The sequence below is a fragment of the Triturus cristatus genome, chromosome 3_2 (genome assembly GCF_964204655.1).
Source record: "Triturus cristatus chromosome 3_2, aTriCri1.1, whole genome shotgun sequence".
Classification (NCBI taxonomy): Eukaryota; Metazoa; Chordata; class Amphibia; order Caudata; family Salamandridae; genus Triturus; species Triturus cristatus.
The window spans coordinates 574,576,887-574,596,993 of record NC_140584.1 but is presented as its reverse complement, the minus strand read 5'-3'; the positions used below and the strand labels follow the sequence as shown (position 1 = coordinate 574,596,993).

General features: G+C 46.1%; 1 protein-coding gene across 1 annotated transcript in view; it reads right to left on the bottom strand.

The window, feature by feature from the left end:
- The window catches only part of HMGCL (3-hydroxy-3-methylglutaryl-CoA lyase), a 211,548-nt gene that overhangs the window by 144,424 nt on the left and 47,017 nt on the right, over positions 1–20,107 (bottom strand). The gene's annotated exons all lie outside the window — the stretch shown is intronic.

Here is a 20,107-nt window from a genome sequence, read left to right as displayed (position 1 = left end):
GAGTACATGAAGAAGGCCAGTAAAAACTTTGAGGCCAGCCAAGAACTCCAAAAAGCTTGGCATGACCAAAAGGCTGTCTTGACTGTTTACCAGCCAGGCCAGAAAGTGTGGGTGTTGGAGCCTGTGGCCCAGCAGCTCTCCAGGACAAATGGAGTGGCCCCCATACAATTGTTGAAAAGAAGGGAGAGGTCACCTACTTGGTAGATCTTGGCACTCCCAGGAGCCCCCTTAGGGTGCTCCATGTCAACAGACTTAAGGCATATGTGGACAGGGCTGACATGAGCTTGCTCATGGCAACTGATGAGGACCAGGAGGAGGAGAGTGACCCTCTCCCTGACCTGCTCTCACAGAACCCTGATGATGGGTAAGTTGATGGTGTTGCTTTGGCAAGCAGCCTCACTGAACATCAACAAACTGAATGTAGACAAGTGCTACATCAGTTTAGACATATGTTTAGCCCGAGTCAGACTTCCTGGTGCACCCATGAGGTGGACACTGGAGACAGTCTGCCTGTAAAGAGTAAAATCTACAGGCAACCTGACCATGTCAGGGACTGTATCAGGACTGGAGTCCAGAAAATGTTGGAGCTAGGTGTTCTTGAGCCCTCAGATAGCCCTTGGGCTAGCCCAGTAGTCCTTGTCCCAAAACCTCACACCCAGGGCGGTAAGAAAGAGATGAGGTTTTGTGTTGACTACAGGGGCCTCAATGCAGTCACCAGGACTGATGCCTACCCAATACCAAGGGCAGATTAACTAATAGACACTTTGGCCTCAGCCAAGTATCAGTACATTTGACCTTACAGCAGGCTACAGCAGGCTATTGGCAAATCAAGTTAGCTGATGATGCCAAGGCTAAAACAGCATTTTCGACCCCTGGTGGGCACTATCACTTTGTGGTAATGCCCTTTGGTTTGAAGAATACACCTGCCACATTTCAGAGGTTGGTGAATAAAGTTCTGACTGGTATGGAAACCTATTGCTCAGCATATCTTGATGATATTGCTGTCTTTAGTTCCACCTGGCAGGATCACCTGGTCCACCTCAGGAATGTACTGGAGGCCCTGCAGAAAGCAGGCCTCACTATCAAGGCCACTAAGTGCCAGATAGGGCAGAGTCAGGTTGTGTACATGGGCCACCTTGTAGGTGGAGGCCAGGTTCAACCATTGCAGAGCAAGATCCAGACCATAATGGACTGGATAGCTCCAACCACCCAGACACAGGTGAGAGCCTTCTTGGGCCTGACTGGGTATTACAGGAGGTTTGTTAAGGGATATGGATCTATAGTGACCCCCTTAAATGATCTGACCTCCAAGAAAATGCCAAAAAAGGTTCAGTGGACAGCTAGCTGTCAAAAGGCATTTGATGACCTCAAGCAGGCAATGTGCACTGCCCCCATCTTACAGAGTCCAGATTACAAAAAGAAGTTCATTGTCCAAACAGATGCTTCAGAGCTGGGTGTGGGAGCTGTACTGTCTCAACTTAATGATGAAGGTCAAGACCAGCCAGTAGCTTTCATAAGCAGAAGGCTGACCCCTAGAGAGAAACGTTGGTCAGCTATTTAGAGGAAGGCCTTTGCTGTGGTGTGGGCCCTGAAGAAGCTGAGGCCATACTTGTTTGGCACTCACTTCATAGTTCAGACTGACCATAAGCCCCTCCTATGGCTCAAACAGATGAAAGGTGAAAATCCTAAACTGCTCAGGTGGTCCATTTCCCTACAGGGGATGGACTATACAGTGGAACATAGACCTGGGACCCAACATGCCAATGCAGATGGACTCTCGAGGTATTTCCACTTAGAACATGAAGACTCAACTGGTCAAGGTTAGTTTAATGTCCCTGCGTTTGGGGGGGGGGGGGGGGGGGGGTTGTGTAGGAGAGTAGGATCTGCACTTATGTTGCCCCCACTTTTTTTCTGATGTATACACTGGTTTCTGACTATAGTCTGGCTGGATCCCTGCTAATCAGGGCCCCAGTATCACTGATCCCTCTAAAACAACTTGGTGTGCATATTAGATGCACTAGTGATTGGATACTGTGGTACCTTATGAGCCCCTAGCATGTGGTACCTTAGGTACCTAGGGCATTGGTACTTCACACGCCTACCAGGGGCTGCAGCATGTATTATGCCACCCCTGGGAAGCATTCACAATCTGACACCACAGGCCTGCTACTGCAGCCTGTGTGAGGTAGTGTTAGCACTCCTCACTGAGGTATAGGTTCCTATATCTCACCATACACACACATATAAACCTATCAGTCACCCCTCTAGCAGGCCCTAACAATCCTGAGGGCAGGGTGCTTGGTTTACTATGTGAGGTGGTGCTTCTGCCTGAGCAGGACCCCTCTGCAGCTAGCAGAGTCTATTCTCTACTGCTGTTTGTGGATGCGGTTAAACCATATACTCTTAAGTGCATTATAACCTCGCGGTAAATGCTAACTTTGGAATGCATCAAAACATGTCGAGTTTGGTGTCAAACAACTTGGAATCCTACCCCCACACCAGTAACTGGTGTGGGAGTAGGATCCCACCCTTCTAGAGGGGACGACATGTACCCACTGTACTACACGGTAGAAATCTTCTAGAGCCCTGGCATCACAAAATGGATGCCACCAGCACAGACACCGGGCTGCCCTCCTGCTGCTGACCGAAACTCGCAGTGGAGGAAGTCCAACAAAGGGTATCCTGTCACAGGGAGGTGTTACCACCTCCCAGACAGGATTTAGTGTATTGGAGCTGGGTGGGTGCACTCTTAGAGTGCCTTTGAAGTCCTGCACTGGGGGAGCAGTAGGCTCCTCTGTGCATATGCCAGCTCAAACCGGTTCAGGGGCTACCTGCCCCTGCTCTGGCGCGAAACTGGACAAAGGGAAGTGGGTGTAACCACCCACTACCCTGACCCTCCTAGAGGAGTGGTCATAGAGCTAGTCCCTCCTCTATCTTCACTATAAGATACCAAGCATTGCCAATGCAATTCAGATTACACCTGGACGAAGTTCTCCAAAGAAGAATCCTGGCCCTTCGACCTTCCCCTATCTCTGGAAGACTGAAGAATCTCCCTTGGAGTCAAGGAGTGACTCCCCTGCTTGGCAGGCACCAGTAACTTGATCAACGGTTGCAAACTTCACCGCTCCCGCCGGAGTCCGAAGTCCCTGCGTCCCCTGAAGCGGATTTCCTGACCTTTCGACGGCCATTTTGAGTCCCCAGCGAAGCTGTGGCGTCTGGACCCCACGAGTGACGAGGAACAGCAATACCAGGGAACCGTGCACTGATTTCGAGTGCAAACCCTAAACAACGTTCTACGAACTTGTGCTTTGGACCATCTGTAGTCCAAGTCCCTAGCAGGTCTGATATCGAACATCAGCGGCCTACCCCGTCCCGAGTGACCGTGGGCTCCTGTGGAACTTTTCCTGCAAAGGCGTCTTCGCGGTTGCTTGCCCGTTGGCTAGTGACTCACCCGAAGACTTTCTCAATGACTTCAAGGGCTCTCCTGGTTGCTCCGGGCCTGCCCTCACTTACCCTCGCTGGGTAAGTCCATCAGACCTTGCTGGTCTGCACCATCTTCAATCTTCACTCCACACGAGACATGCAGTTGCCAAGGCTTGTTGGCTCCAATCCGGCTGCCGACACCGTCATCAGCTGCAGACGTCGTGGGACCCTCCGAATCCAGCTGCTGGTCATCGTCGATCTCTCCTGGACCTCGTGAGCGAAGAGACAAATCACCATCGACGACCTGAAACGACGCAACATCAGTGGTCATCCATCCTGCTGGCCAACGGTCACTGGCAAGTGACTTTGAACTCTGTCCCCTCAATTTTCAGGTCCTCTTCAACTTCAATCCATCTTCGGATTCCAGCGGACACCTCTCCAGTCGTCACAAGCAGCAAGTCTTCAGTGGTCCCCATTGAAAACAGCATTGCGACCCGACACCAAAAAACACCTATGCACCCGGCTTCCGTGGGTGAGGTAACTCGTGCACTCCGGTGCCCAAGTGTGTGTTGGCCCTCGAAATACTTACCCTGTAAGTGGCTTGCTTGTTGACTTCTCCGAAGTACCCTAAAACTTTAAATTACAAACCGCGACTTGTGCCATTGAAACCAATAGGAAACCCGCGGCTGTGTTTAGACACTGCACGCGTCTCCCGTGGGCTGGTTACTTACCTGCTAACACTGCGGAAGTGAAGCCCCAGCGATTCCCAAGGCCCTAGGCCTTTTCATTTTGCAAGTCGAGTTTGTTAAACCATTTTCTTAGTATATGGTCTGGTACGCCCCTAGGGCTACAGCCATATTTGTGCTTAATTTATTGAGAAGTGTTGACATTTGAATGTGTATCTGGGTTCTAACCTCATAAAGAGATTAGTAGAGTGTATCTAAGAATAAATACATATATATTTGATATGTATACCTGTGTGGTGTCCTTTTCATTTGGTAATTCAAGAGATTATAAGGTAAAACAAGCTGCTTTACATTCCTCAGAGACTTAGCCTGAAGGCTGCTCTCCACAGCTACCACTAGGATAGCTTTCTTTAAAAGGTTGTCTTAAACCTATCTACCAAGAGTCGAATTGGACTGGTGCAAGGTGGCCACTATAACTAGTGACCAGCATATGCCAGGCCAACTTCTCACAATCACACACACATATAGACAGTGACTCATACATGTAAATCAGTGTATAGAAAATGTTACATAAGGCAAAGGGGACTACAAGGTGTAGAATTCCCATGTCATTCATACTTCTAGGCATTTTTAAAGAGTGCTTAGTCTGGAGAAGCACAAACTCAGAATTCAGAACATAACACAGTGGTTAGCGTTGACTTTAACAATATAAATGTATTTCCACCTAAATAAACCGTTTTAGCAGCATCAGGATAATGAAAGACTGGGAAAAAACATAAGTCACTAACTTGTGCCTTGCAGATTGTAAGCAGCTCTTTGATGACAGTTTATAGGTCACTGTGCTAGATTACGATTGTCACTTATAAACTGCACAGTAACAAAATAATCTCTTTGACAAAAAGCAGTAAGCCACTGAACTATAAACATAAAATACTTTTTGTTTAAAATGCATGGTACACTTTCTTTGCAGTAGGCATATTAACCCTCTGTGCAACATTAGATAAGTCAAAGCTGCCACTGGACAAAACTCATCTCCCTCCAGCAGGTACATTAATCACTGGCGTTATCTTGACACTTTTATTGTTGTTTGAAAACTGCTAATTGTACAAGATACTTTGCAATGCTTTTAAAACTGCTTGCTGCGGACCCCCTAGGAATGTATCACGGACCCCTGGGGGTCCGCGGACCACAGTTTGGGAAACACTGCTCTAGACCCATAAACGGGTTTCAAATTATGTGATCCTGGGCAAGTATTTTAATTCACTGAGACGCCATTTTCTTCTTTATCACATATGAGAGCACCTTCAAATATGCAAGTTTAGCACGTCTGCTGTACAGAAAACACTTTTGTTTGATTTAATAGACTAAACATTAGCTCCATATAGAATGCAACTCTAGCCACATATAAGATATAGTTGACTGCAGACTTGTCTCTTAGTTCATTAAAAGCATTGTCATCAGGGCTTGGCCAGGAATGTCTCTCACATCATGTTTAAAAACTATCACTTTTAATAAAAACATAACTAAAGCATAAAGTAGCAGCCCATTGTTATTTGCAATCAGCAGATTTTACTTTGAAATGGCCACAGAATTTGTCACTGACATATGGTTTTAAAACTATATAGTGTACAATGTTTGGAAATAACGTTTCTGAAAATATTTGTCATTTGCACATCACCAAGTAAAGTGTTCTGATTTGTTGTCCTCCAATTTCAAAAAAAGTTTTTCAAAATTTCTGATTTACTTGTACTATTCATTTACAAGCTGTTCAAATGTTGTTTGAGAAAAAAAACAGACATTGTACTGCATTTGTTTCACAATTACAGTCAAATAGCTCACTTGACAAAATGCATTAACTGTAAAAAGAGAAAGAAAAGTAAACACCATTTTACAGGAACTCATGAGCAACAATTAATAAAAAGACAAACTGACATTTGACTTCTGTCCTTGAGCAGTTGGCAAATGTGTGGAGATAAAACAAGATTTAAAGGTGTTTTAATTGCTCATTCAGTTTCTGAAGGAATAGAACACTGGTTTCTTCCAGCTTAAACTTTGCTCACCAGCAGGGTCGAGTAAGCGCTAAAAATAGCTCGACCTGCTAAAGTTTCACTCGCAATTGCGAGTGGATTTTTCGAGGCCTGAACACCTTTCTCTATTGTCAGGTGACATCAATTTGGCTGAATTTATTTTAGGTCCAAAAGCCCCTAGAACAAAACGATTTATTTATGAAGTATACAATATATTTTGGAAACTGTTGCAGATGGAAGCTGCCAAATTGACCAGGCTAATTTAGAAAAAGTCCTTGCTGTAGTTGAGAACAGCATTAATACGCTGTCTTCTTGTACATATACTTTAGATAACATTGTATCATCTGTCATTGATATTGTTCAACATGACATGTCTGTTTTGTATCATGGTCAAAATCAATTACGTTCTGTTATACAGTTTGCCTGGACGTTGCTAACACTCAAAAATGGAAAAGTGCCATGGGATTATTTGAATGCTTCTGTACTGGTTTTTTGCTGTTTAATTTGACTAATAAACAGAAATTGATGTCAATGAAAGACACAACATACACATTGTTGCATAGTGAACAATTAGAACAGTTACCATTTTCTGTAGCAGAGACTGATTCAGCTGTGTGGCAAATACATGGGGTTATTTCACTGCCCATCTCACCTTTTCATTTCACAGCCTGCATAAAACACTATCCAGTTGGTAAATTTGAGCCCCTCAACAGTACATTTATTCATTAATTATGGTCGTTACCTTTCACATACAGATGTCAGCGCTCAGATAAGGAAGTTTTCCTCACAGGAGAAGACTGCGATTCCACATTGTGACATTCCCTAGTCCGTACACAAGTTAAATTACACGGCACCTGTAACCTTTCAGCCCCTAATCTGGCGTGTTTTTTTAAAGGTACACCAGTCCCAGCTATTATGCCCTCATTAACATTGCTTCTAATGGTAGTTTTCTCATTTTAAATAACCACGACTGCTGCCGCTTATGGGCTGGTATCCCGTATATAGTAACGGTTTCACAACGCGTTACATGTTGCAGCAATGTCCTGTTTCCACCTCTGCATGGGACTGTAGATAGCTCACTTGGGCCTTCCACTTCAACTTTGAAAACAGATTTCAATAAACTAAGCAGACTCAAAGCGCTATTGCTTCAACAAGAAGTGGCTCTCACATCAGCTCGAGAGACCTTCGAATTGCAGGTGGCGAGAACCGCAAGTGAGATACACTTGTTGCTAAACATGATTCTCCCACTACATTTTGGAGAATTAATACACCAAATTTTAATGCTTCTGATACAGAGGACCTTGCCCACTTTTTTAAACTTGTGGGATCTGGCCTTGTTTCTTCCTTCCAGACTATTTTTGGTGTAATACCAGCCAGCCTTTATCCATTCTATTTTTTCCAGCGCCTTTGGAGGGTTTCCCTTGGTGCTCCTGTTGATTTGCGGCATGCTTGTTCTCTTCCTATTGCTTCACAACGGATGCTCGATTTGTGGGTCTCCCAAACCCGGTCCAGTTGCAGCTGTACCGTGATCGAATGTGGCAGCTTTTTGCTTCTATGCCAGTGACGTCCTTTGCCATCGACTACTGGCTGACCTTTCGTTATGCCTACTTCACCTGCGTGCAACCTGTGTTCCACTGCCTATGGTGCCCTTTATAATGGGCCCTGGATGTCTGCCTCTCCAATACCACACACGCTGCTCTGGATTATGATCTGCTATTGGGTCCATTAAAATACCCCTGATCAGACATGCCATGCGTCAGCGTCTGTTGTGCGATCCTCGGCTTGGACAAACGGCAGACTCAAGTACCTTTGCCCGTGAGCAGCACCTCATTCACCTGAGTTTCATCAAAGTTGATGCAGGTTGCTCTGGATTGCTCCTGACAGCCTCTGGATATGAAGAGCATGTGTGCTTGTTCGATCTACTAAACTGGATGGCATCCCTCTTTACTATGGAATGAACAAACAACATTCTGGAGTACATGGCTTTCCGCTTTTACCACCGCATTTCAGTCTCCGAAGACTACCTATGAATGGATGGGTTTTAGAGTGCCCAATTGGCTACATTTTTTCCGTCTCGCAATACACGAAAGTTTGATCCGACTTCATGTCCATCCTAATTGGATTACCACTTAGACATTTTGCCTCTGCTTATTGTTTGTTTTAGTCTTAGCATAGTGCTAATGACCTGGCCAAGGAGAGGGCGTCACGTGGCCCATAGGGGCATTGTCGTTTTTCACTAACTTAGCATGAGCGCGTTGCAGCTTGAATGCTGCTTTTGCACACGTTACTACACAACTTTATTTTTGCAACATTTCAATGACTGCTTTCACATGAGAACTCATTGCTGTGTTCCCACTCTGCATGTTCCTGGGATTTTGACTGAACATTAGGTGCAAGGTCGAACAACAATGCCCCTTGTTATTTTGTTCTGGCCAGACCTTAGCCCTTAGACAAAACATACCGATGCAGCTGTTGTTTGGACAACGTACTTTGGTTTTTAGTGGGGTACACGAATTAGGTGAGACACACTTGGAGAGGGACCTTTCCAGGGAGAAGAGCAAGACAGCACCTGTGATGTAGATCTACCATCTATAGGTTAAGGTATGGGGTCTGCTGACAAAGCCCAGAGATTTTGTAATATATAATAATACTGCTTCTCACCAAGGGGAGGGAGGATAGGCTCCACTGTCTTTTTATGATGACATTTCCCTTCATGATTTATGAACTAGCTGCTATGCTGCATATATTTGTACTATGCATTTTCCTGCTTGTTGTGGCACGTATACTGCATGCTAGGGCACGTTAGTTAAAATAAATATTTTAAACTGTTTTTTGTCTCTGTCAGATCTTATTGTGGACAAGAGTGCAAGCGAAAGGGTGTGTCTTGTTACCGCGATTCCTGAGAGATCTGGGCGTGTTGTGTTCTGGGGTGTCTAATCATTTGCTTCTCTGTGAGTGAGTAGGAGAGCAAGTGAGACACTATAGCTAGTCGGTCCTGGGCTCGTCGGTACTAAGGTGATAGGAAGACCCATTCCCTACACACTAAGGTCCCATAATCCTGCGCGTAGTTCTGTGTTTGTGCACAATCCCTGCAACATGGCGCCACCAACGTTTGGTCTGGTACTTATTCACGAGACCCCTGAGTAGCGCTTGTGCTTGTCCACAGTACCCTCTCACCGTTTCAAGGGGCGTCCGTGGTGAGGGGGCTCAGCCTCCTATATTTCTATGTTTATAGGTTTTTCAAGCTTGAATTTTAAAAGGTTTAGATTCTCTGTTAGACCCAGTTTTGCACTACCATTCTCTGTTTGTCTGTTCCATTTCTAATATGACACTAACGGTCGCTATTGCGGCACATAATCGTGCTGTGGATACTGCTCATGTGACTGAACGAGGAGTCCCTGTTGCGGGGGCTAAACTAATTTTTGTTGTTGAGGCAGACGCGGCCTACCGCTTCGAGGATTTTCACTTTTGGGCTACATTTCCCGCAGTGGATGGGAATGATAATTTCTTTCATGAATATACACCAGCCGCGATTCCGCAAAACTATCGCCCTCATCGATTACTTGAAGTTCCGTTGACAGCCTGGCAGCAATCTATTTGTTTTAATGACGCCCTTCCTCACCCTGTATCTGTGGTCCGTTTAGGACCGCTATCGTCGATGGAGCCACATGGCCCGTATTTGCCGGTTTCACACCTCATCCAAATTATCTTGGTGTTACACTCGCAGAGCTATGTTAATTACATACGTCTTTAATTCACATACACAGAAGTGTCATACAGTTTATGTCATGTAATATTCAAGTGGCTCTGGCTGGAGCCGCTCCTCAGCCACCAGGCCATGGTGGTGGTCTTGTTATAAGTCCCATCATGATTAATTCAGTGATGGACAAACGTCCTCAGAATAGAGAGGATTTGCCTTATTGGCTTGCAGAAACTCGAGGCTCATGGGTACTAAAGTGATAGGAAGACCCAGTCCCTATACACTAAGGTCCCATAATCCTGCGCATAGTTCTGCGTTTGTGCAGAATCTCTGCAACATTAGCTTCCTCCATTCAGGCAGCATTTTCAGGGCCCCTTCCTTATCGGGCCCTTCTCGTTTGAAGATATTGCATCTTTACACAGGATTAACATACTCGGAACAGATAGTGCTGTCGGAGGATACCAAGAGAGATATGTCTTGGTGGTTGGACAATATGGATGCCTGGAATGGCAGAGCCATTTGTGCCTAGATTCCAGAGGTGATAATCAAATTGGACGCCAGACAGTGGGGTTGGAGAACCCATTGCGGCTCTGTGGAGATGGGAGGCAGATGACCTCCGGAGGAACTTTATATCGATTGTCTGGAAGTGCTGGTGGGTTTCTTTGCAGTTTGTACTCTATTGCCATGCAAAGAGAGTTGTTGCATTCTTTTGAGGATAGGTGGTCCAGTATATCAACCGGTTGGGCGGGACGAGATCCCTTCTCTTGGTGGTGATTGCCAAGGACTTTTGGCATGAAGGCTTTCAACATCACATATCAGTAACGGCAGAATACATTCCGGGCAGGTCTATTGTGATAGCGGACTGGAATTCTGGGTTCCTCCACAATTCCGGAGACTGGAGGCTTCATGCTCAGGTTTTTCAGAATCTGAATCGGTGTTGGGGTCCTTGCATGATTGATCTGTTTGCCTCCCGCCTGAATATGCAACTCACACTCTTTTTATGGTTGGAGACCAGATCCGCAGGTGATCATTTCAGATGCCTTTCTCCAATCCTGGTCGATGGGTCTGCTATATGCATTTCCCCCGTTTGCCATGAAAGCGCTTGCACAAATGAGTTGACAGAGGGCAGTTATTCCTGGTAACCCATTGTTGGAAAGCTCAGTCATGGTTTCCAGTGGCTATGTGGTTATCTTGCGCTCCTCCAGTGTGATTTCTCACAGCTCCTGATCTACTCTAGGATCTGGCAGGCCTTCCACAACCATTAGTGACTCAGGGGCTCTTGTCCCTCATGGCTCAGTGCCAGAGGTTTTGCAGGATGCAATGATCTGCTTGTCACCATCTTGGGCTCCCTCTACGCACACACGCTATGAAGCTGCCTGGCGTAGATGGGAATGTTGGTGTGGTGAGCGGAATGTGGATCCCGTGGGATCGGAATCCATACGATTGTGAATTTCCTGTCTGATATTGCTTGTCAGAGTCAGGCTTAAATGACAGTGAACAACTTTCGTTCAGCTATTTAAGCTAGACATCCTCATTTGAATGGTAAACCGGTAGGTGAACCTCCGTTGATCTGTATGTTGTTAAAAGGTATCAGGATGGTTTGCCCTCCGCAACCGAAATATTCCACAGTGTGGGATGCTGATGTGGTTTTACACTTTATTAGAGATTGGCTAGCTAATGTGAGTGTTTCACACAAACAAATGTTGGCAAAGCTCACTCTCCTTTTTTAGGCCTCAGTTTATGAAGAAGTGTCTCAGATGTACGGGCCTTGTAAAGCATTTACTCCTTCGGCTGTGTTTTTTACTATTTTTAGGCATACTAAAACTGCTTCTACATGTATTAGTTATCCTGCTTGAAGTGTTATGAAGACGGCACTCGTAAAATCATTTCATAATTCACAGGTCAATGGTTATTTCTTTGCAGAAACCTTTCTGCCCAGTTTTTTCGGCTACTTTGGCACGTATAGTTAAATGGCTGTTAGCCGAAGCTGAGAACAGGGTTTCCCTTTTTGGGGCTCATTCAGTACATGAGGCAATGGCCTCCAAAGCTTTTTCCACTGGTGCTCGTTTGGAGGTCATAATGACTGCGCTGGATTGGTCCCCTGATTCCACTTTCAAAGAACTTTATCATAAACCAGTTGTGGATGTTGCATCAAATGCAGTGGATCAACTTGAAACTAGCATAATCCGAAGCCTCCGTTCCTGATATAGAACAAAACCAAACAAGGTTCCCCCGCAGCCAATCCAAATGATGTTTCTCTAACTCGAACAACGCACAGAGGCGTGCGCCCTGCTTTCCTTCCCAGTGCGAGAGGATATAGAGGCCGTTCCCAATGTGGAAACTTCAACAGTGATCCTTTCAATTCCAATTTCCATGGTAGGCTAAACCCCTTCTTCCCATCCGGCAACTGGCCACTGAAATTGTCTCTTTGCACACAATTGGAGGATCATAACACACAATGCATGGGTACTACAAACTATGCAAGGTTTTTGATTGGAGTTTTATGCAACCCTTAATCCAAACTCTCCTCCCAACCAACTTCACTTCCCTCTTCCGAAACAAATATTTACAGATCAAGAAATCAATGCCCTTCTCTTGAAGAAAGAGATTGTGCCATGTACACCTCATCCCAATCGCTTTATGAGCAATATTTTCCTTGATGACAAAAATGGCGGCGGCTTCAGTCTCGTGATCAATCTCAAGAACTTCAACACTTGGATCCACTACCATCATTTCAAGATGGAGGGGAATCCTTTACTGAGAGACCTTTTATAAGAAGGCAATTTTATGATATGTCTCAACCTGAAAGACGCCTGTTTGACAGTTCCTATTTTTCCTCGACACCATCAATTTTTACAGTTCCAAGGGCAGAGCAACTGTTATGAATTTTGTGCAATGCCCTTTGGTGTTTCCCCTGCCCTGTGGTGTTTCACCAAACTGCTCAGACCAGTGGTGGAACACCTCAGGGCCAGAAGTATCAGACTGTCTATTTAGATGATTTTCTGTTGTCTAGAAACCCAGACACACTCAAGCACCATTGTTCCCTAACAATCTCTTCTCGAGACTCTGGGCTTTGCCAACAATTATGAGAAATCCGACTTGGTTCATCCCAGCAAATGCTTTTTCTGGACTTTGCAGACAATTCAATCTCAGCCACTCTTGCCCTACCTCTTCAGAAGATCCAAGCAATGCAGAAGGAGATACACAGATCATTTTAAAAGCAAACCTTATCCCTTTGTTGGCTTGCAAAACTGGTTGGCCTCTTGGAGTCTTCTATTCAGGCGATCTTTCCCGGTCCTTTCCACTACTGGGCTCTCCAATGCCTCAACATTTCTCATTTAACAAAATGCCTTTCCTACTCAGACAAAATTCAATTGACATCCAAAGTTCACAACAAACTTCAATGGTGGCTCTGTCAGATGTACACATCGAATGGGAGGACCATCTTGGGTCTAGTTCCGGACTTTGGGATTGAATTCTGTGGCAGTAGGCAGAGCTAGGGAGCTTGTTGTGGCACCCTGACCACTGGAGGCGGATGGTCTCAGTCCAAACTATCCGTACACATAAATTGTCTTAATTTGCTCGCAGGTTCATTTGCCATTCGATCCTCATCTCCTAGTCATGTCCAGTATTATATACCGCTTAAGATGGACAGGGTTTCAGCAGTACAATACATCAATTGCTTGGGTGGTACACAATCACGTCTGCTCGTAACGATGCCAAAGACTTCTGGAAATACTGCCTACAACATCAGATCTTGATAATGGCAGTTCACCTTCCAGGCAAACAGGATACAGTTGCCAACTGGAACTCCCATTTTTTCAAAGACTCCAACAAATGGATCCATCTCGATTTTTCAAGATATTGCAACTGTAGGATCTGCGTCGCACGGATCATTTTGCATTTCGACTGACTTACAAGTTACCATTCTTTTTCAGTTGGAGATCAGACGCTTTACCACATGTACCGGATGCCTTCTGACAGATGTGGACAGAACTGAATTATGCCCCCCCCCCCCACCCATTTTCTATGATCTTAGGAGTAGCTCTCCGGTGAGACAACAGGTACCAGAGTTGGTCCTAGTTACTCCCCTATGGTGAACACAGACTTGGTTTCCCCTTCTCCTGGAGCTGTCTTGCGATTGTCCCCTCCTCCTACCATGCTTCTCCACCCTTCTCTTGGACCATCTGGGCAACAACATCCTCTTGTCCTGCCCCATCAGTTAAGACTGATGTCTTGGAGGCATAAAGGAGATGTTGGCAAGTGCCAGGACTTCCGGGACAGGCCTTTGACCTCATTGAAAAAGCTCGGGCAGACTTTACCCACAAAATAAACCAAGCAGCTTCGAAAAGATGGTCATGCTGGTGCTCTGAACGGGGTTTGGATCCTTTGGCAAAGGATGTAGTTTATGTCATACATTTTTTGGCATCCCTAGTTTCTGAAGGCCTTTCTTACAGAACAGTCAGTCAACTAATATAGATCAGCAATATCAGCGGGTCACCTTCCGGTGGCTAATGGACACCTGTAAACACCTGTTCAATGCGACATCACAACCTAGGTAGTCAAGCTTTTGGGATGTTTCCTTGGTGCTTAAGTTTCTGCAATCTTGGCCAGACAGCTCCCTCTTATCGAGAAAACAACTGTCTGCTAAATTAACCCTTCTGCTTTGTCGTTTACTGTAAACGTGTCTCAGACGTTCGAGCCCTTGACCTGGTAGGTAGATGGCATAACGTTCCTCATTACCAAACATACCAAATTAGCCACAAAACAAGCAGTATTCACCCCTCAGCCCCGTGATTACAAATGGTGTGTGGTCCTCTGCCTAAGCGAATATGAGACAGTCACAGCACCACTCAGGAGGACTCCTGACGTTCAGGTACTCATTTCTTTGCTTCATCCCTACATGCCTGTATCTTGCCCTACCTTAGCATGTGGTTGAAGTATCTTTATGCCGAAGCTGCAGTGGATGTCTCCATTTTCAGGGCCATCTCTGTTACAGGCGCCATGCCCTCAAAATCTTAGCAGTGGGTGCTCACTTTGAGGAAATTATCTAAATGGCTGATTGATCATCTGATTCTATTATCAAGGAGTCCTATCATAAGCCAGTAAGTAATTCCTGTTCTAGGATTGTTGATAAACTTTAAACATGCATAATATGAAGCGTCTGGTCCCGCCATAGAAACAAAAATGTTATAACATTTGTGACCAAGAATTTTCAATTCTATTAAGTATAGGGAGGCAAAGATGATCCCACCCAGAAACGATATGGCTGTATCTCTGCTGTCAAATTATCCGCTATTAAAGTATTCTATGGAAATTTCATGTATATAGTCAAGACAATGTTATCCCCCAACCAATTTATAACGGAGTGGTTCATTTCTTTATTTCTAGATCAAAAGCACGACTAAAATAAGGACTTTCAGTTCTCAAACAAAGACGGCTCCTCAGAGCTAGAAGAGGCAGAGTTTAGCTTGAATCCAGTGGCACAGTGCTCACTGCACCACTGCATTCAAGCTAGCCTGGCTGATGAGGGGTGAGTCCCCGAAACCGGTCCCAGGATACTTGTTTCTGGTCAAGGGAGGACCTGGCTTGGCAGTTCGGGCTGGACTGTTCCCATAAGGAACAGGGTCAAGATGATTTGCATATAGCCGGGTCCAAACTGGGGTGGTGTGGTGAGCAAAATAATGATGGATTAAACCCAGATCCTTGTGACTGGGGGTGAATACTTGCATTGTCCAGCATTCCGTCCATCAATTGTTTCTTTTACATGCTGTGTAAAATAAAGCACAGAGGAGAATGCATAATCTTAACCTGTGTCCTTCATATAATTGAAAATTCTTGCACACAAATCGCATAAAATGTTCGATTCCTTGTTGAAGTCTCGTGTAATGGGCAGGTGTGATTTGTTGTGTTACAAATCCATATATGCTGCCCTGCCAAGTGCCACGAATCAAGTGATAGACTATCGCATTTCAGTGTGGTGATCCACAACACTGCACTGAAATGGAAAGTCATGCATAATAGGCATAGCGCCTGCCTCGGCTGTGATGCCGTAGCGCTTCTATGCAGACTGAAAGTACCTGGATTTCCAGCATGCTGTGGCATGCGCACTGAGTCCCAGCAGAAAAGCACGTTCCCTAGCCAAGATTCCAGCCCAGGTTTTGCGGGTTGCTGGATCGGGAGCCGAGCTGAAGCTGCTCTGTGCGGTCGACTGAACAAGGAGCTCCGTTCTGCTCTCTGCTTCCCGAAATCGGCCGTAATCGGCAGTCTCCATCCGTTTCCATCCGCTTCCAGCACCTGATTCTATTTCACCCGCGGCCTCGCCGCCCAGCCGTTGCCCGTTGGGGGTCTGTTGGGTGCCGCTCGGACCAGGGCTCCCGACGCCACGACGCCATTCCGGCCTCGGGACTGGACTTTGCTGGTGGGGCGAGAGCCCGGGGAGTCCGGCGAGAGTCCGGCGACGGCCGGTGACGGCCGCGGGCAGCAGGTGCGGGAGTTTTCCCGTTTGACTGGTGTTCAAGCGACCCAAGCGGTTAGAGCTTAACAGCGGCCGGCGGAAAGAGCCACGGCTTTACCCGCGGCAAGAGATCCTGGAGAGCCGCAAGAGCTGGTCCCGGAACCGGAGCCTTGCCACGAGCTCCTGCCCCCTGGCATCGCCACCACTAGCAGCAGCACCAGCCGTATCAGTGGAGGAGCACATGAGGAAAGCAGTCGAGGAAACCAGAAGACAACAGAGGTGAGGAGGTGAGGAGGGAGAGGCGGAGTTCACTTCTACCTCTGAAATCAACTGCTCCCTGACCTACCTTGCTTTTCTGTCATCCAGTTTCCAGTGCTAGTAGAAGTTGTCGGGCACGTTATAGCTGAATCTCTTCTGCAGGCTCTTACCTCACTTGAAAATAAAGAGCGGCCCTAGGCCAGGTCGGACTTTGCGACTCGTTGGTGGCCAGTAGGCCAGAAGCCAGACACTGTGCGCGCGACTGACCGAGTAGATTCCGCCTCTCTTACGATTTCCCTGCAGAGTCTTTGTCGCCTGGAAACCAGGGACCTACTGTCCCCACGCTCCTGCACTGCAGCTACTTGGCGAGTGAGGTGTTAGGAGAGCGCAGGCGTTTTTCAGGCGTCGGCACTAAACCTTGAATCAACAACCCAGCCAAAAGTGGGCATCAAAGCAACAAGGAAATAAGATCAGGAACAAACAGGCAGGAGCCATCGAGCAAAGCCACACGGGGTAAAAAGGTAAAAAAAACTCAAACCAATTTCCGGCACAATCCCCCACGAGAACCACACCTTAGTAACAGTACAAACAGTACAAACGGGAGAGCCAACCGCCCCGAGGACACCGACGGCCGGACTCGCCGCGACCCCTGTTAAAACCGGTCACAATCTAGGAAACCAGCAAACGATCAACGATTTTTTCTTTCTCAAAGACCCAGTTTCCGCACTTTTTGCGACAACAAAGGAGGCACAAAACCTACCGAGCCCCATTCATCCAGACAAGTCCAGGCCTCCCAGTCCCTTGGCAAGCTTCTTTCAAGGCAACCGGCCAACCAACCTAACATCCAACGAAATAGCACGATCTCTTTCACTTTTTCCCTCTGATCATTTGGGTAATCAACCTTTAGGACACCGTCTGGCAACTGTGCAGGCCCAGGTCCACAAATCAAACCAACCTGTGTCTGTAACCAAGTCGACACCTTTCCGGCAAAAGGACCTGACTAAATTTAACTCCCATTCAAGCAAATCATTTATGAAGAGCGATCAACAACCACTACCGACTTTCTTGACAAATTTAGTAAATAAATCTCTAGAGAACATCTTTAATAGTTTTGAAAATATGCCCTCAAATGGCCACAGGAACAACGGTGACCTGTCAAAAGTGACATTCCAGGGAGAAACCATCTACTTATTAAAACAGAGGCCGGGAGGGGAGGACGTCCTGTTACAGCGCCCCCTCGTATCAAACGGTCCAAATTGTCAAAAACTAACAAGAACAAGTTTTCTAAACACATCGGCGCTAGGGTCCACCTTATCACAGGACCCATCCGTCAAGGAGCCAACACAGGGCCCCGTTGCCTCTACACCATCTAACCTGGCAAAAAACCTCGATAACCAAAGAATTCGGATTGTAGACAGCGCCAGTTACGGAGGAAGAACTAGCAAAGAAAACACGCAGCAGCCTATTTCCATTTCATCAGGAAGCAAGATTTCATTCACAGACAATTTGGACGGGTGCACAGGCAGCCAAGTGCCCAACCTTCATTGGGGGGGGAACGCCCTAATAAGTACACTTGACCAGGCAATAATTGCGCTCAACTATCAGTCTGATAAAATGGAGGTCCAAATTGACCTCATAAACGCAATCACAGAGCACATTGCACTCATTAGCTCCAAGACCGACATAGTAACTTCTATATTGGTAAGTAGACCGAGGGAGGAGAGCCCCCAAACAATATTTTAAACAAACCTTTATCCAACAAAGGAATCACCGACCCTTCACCAACCAATTGTGAATGTGGGAGTATCATCGAGAAACTAGCATCTCTCCCAGCAATCCTAAACGAACTACTAGGAGTGGTAAAATTAACAAGCAACTGCAAAACCAACCAAGACCTTTTAGTCAACAAAAACAACATTCCTAGAGAAGAAAAAAGTACTGTCCCATTTACTCAAAGCAAAAACTCCAGTAAAGGGGAGCCCAGGTCACTTATTCAAACAGTCCGTACAGAGAACCAGCCAAAGGATACTGATACTTTTGAAACCCTCCCAACGAAACCCTCGGCCACTCTCCATTCTCAATTCCAAGTTAAACTGACAAAAAGGCAAAGGAAACGAGTTAGGAAGGGAATGTCAAAAGTAAAAAGCAAACAACCAACCGCCTCAGACCCCCTTTTCCCGATATTCAGGAACAACTCTAAAACTGACCTAGTTAAGTCACCCAAACCTCCGATTTCCTTGACTAAAGGCCCAGAGGACATAGGGCTGGACCGGGCAAGCCTTCTGAACAAGAAACTGACGACATTTGAGCCACCTCACGAACCAGACCAAATTTCTACCGAGAGCTCAATTCTGGGCTTGTCACTACCAACATCCAGAACTATTACAGAAAGGTCAGGTAAACAAGGAACCACAACGGCCACACTTGTGGAGGACGCACGAAATAAGCACCTAGTAAACTACCACTCATTTTCAATTGACTCAACTATCTCCACTGAGGCCAGTCCGCCTCTAAAGTTTCGGAGCTCAGTGACAAAACAAAAAAGGGGTGGCGGTCTACACTATAAAAACTCCAAGCCCCCAAGACACGAAACTAGGCTTGTGAACCAAGAGCTTGACCTGACCCCATTGAAGATTACAACGAAGGGTAACACTAGGCACTGTGTGGTTCAAAGTTCAACCCGAGCGCAAGTGGAGACCAAGACAAATCAATCAGGAGTATGGGGACGTATTAGGGTCAAGACCCCAACCAAGATCACTAAAACTGTACATGAACGCCAACGAATAACACATAGCAAAAATCAAGACCAAGTTAAAAACACCCAAAACATAAACGGTGATCAGGCTTTCTCCAGGGATAAGAAAAAGGTAAGAAGCCTAGGACAGGCACCAACCAGGCCACCAAGCAAAGGCGAACCTCTTAACTCGGATCCCCGGGAAAGCCAAACAAACCGAAACGAAGACATGGAACCTACTTTAACATTCATACCAGAATACGTAACAAGAGGCAGGCACGACACGCTCAATAGAGGGAACATAACAAAACTAATTAATACAATTCCAGAATTAAGGGGTAGTGCCCCTCAAGACCTGGTGGCAGTGGAATTTCGGCAAAATAAACACTTCCCAGACATAGAAGATACAGTAACTCCCTGGGCCTCAATAGATACAGCAGCCAAAATCTTTGCCAATAAAGGATCATTTGAGCATTGGGGAATAACTTTGATCCATCACAGACGCCCCAGATATCCATATCCCCTAACTGGAGATACTTACTCACCAAAAGGGAACGAACCAACTGTTCGTAAACACAAATCATGTCTCCGCGGAGTTCGCTCCACTACCCAGGAGAAAACCCCTGGAACAACACCCACTTACTCAATCCAGCCTCGCAACAATGGCCCTTCGAGCTCAGATCAGGACTGGTCATGGATCCCCTCGACATTAAATCAACAGAGCTCCTAAAACAGATGTAGCACCTCTCTTTAACAAAAACTCACAAAATCCATACTCCGAAACAGCTTACTTGGAAATAATCAAATTGTGCTCATGGAACA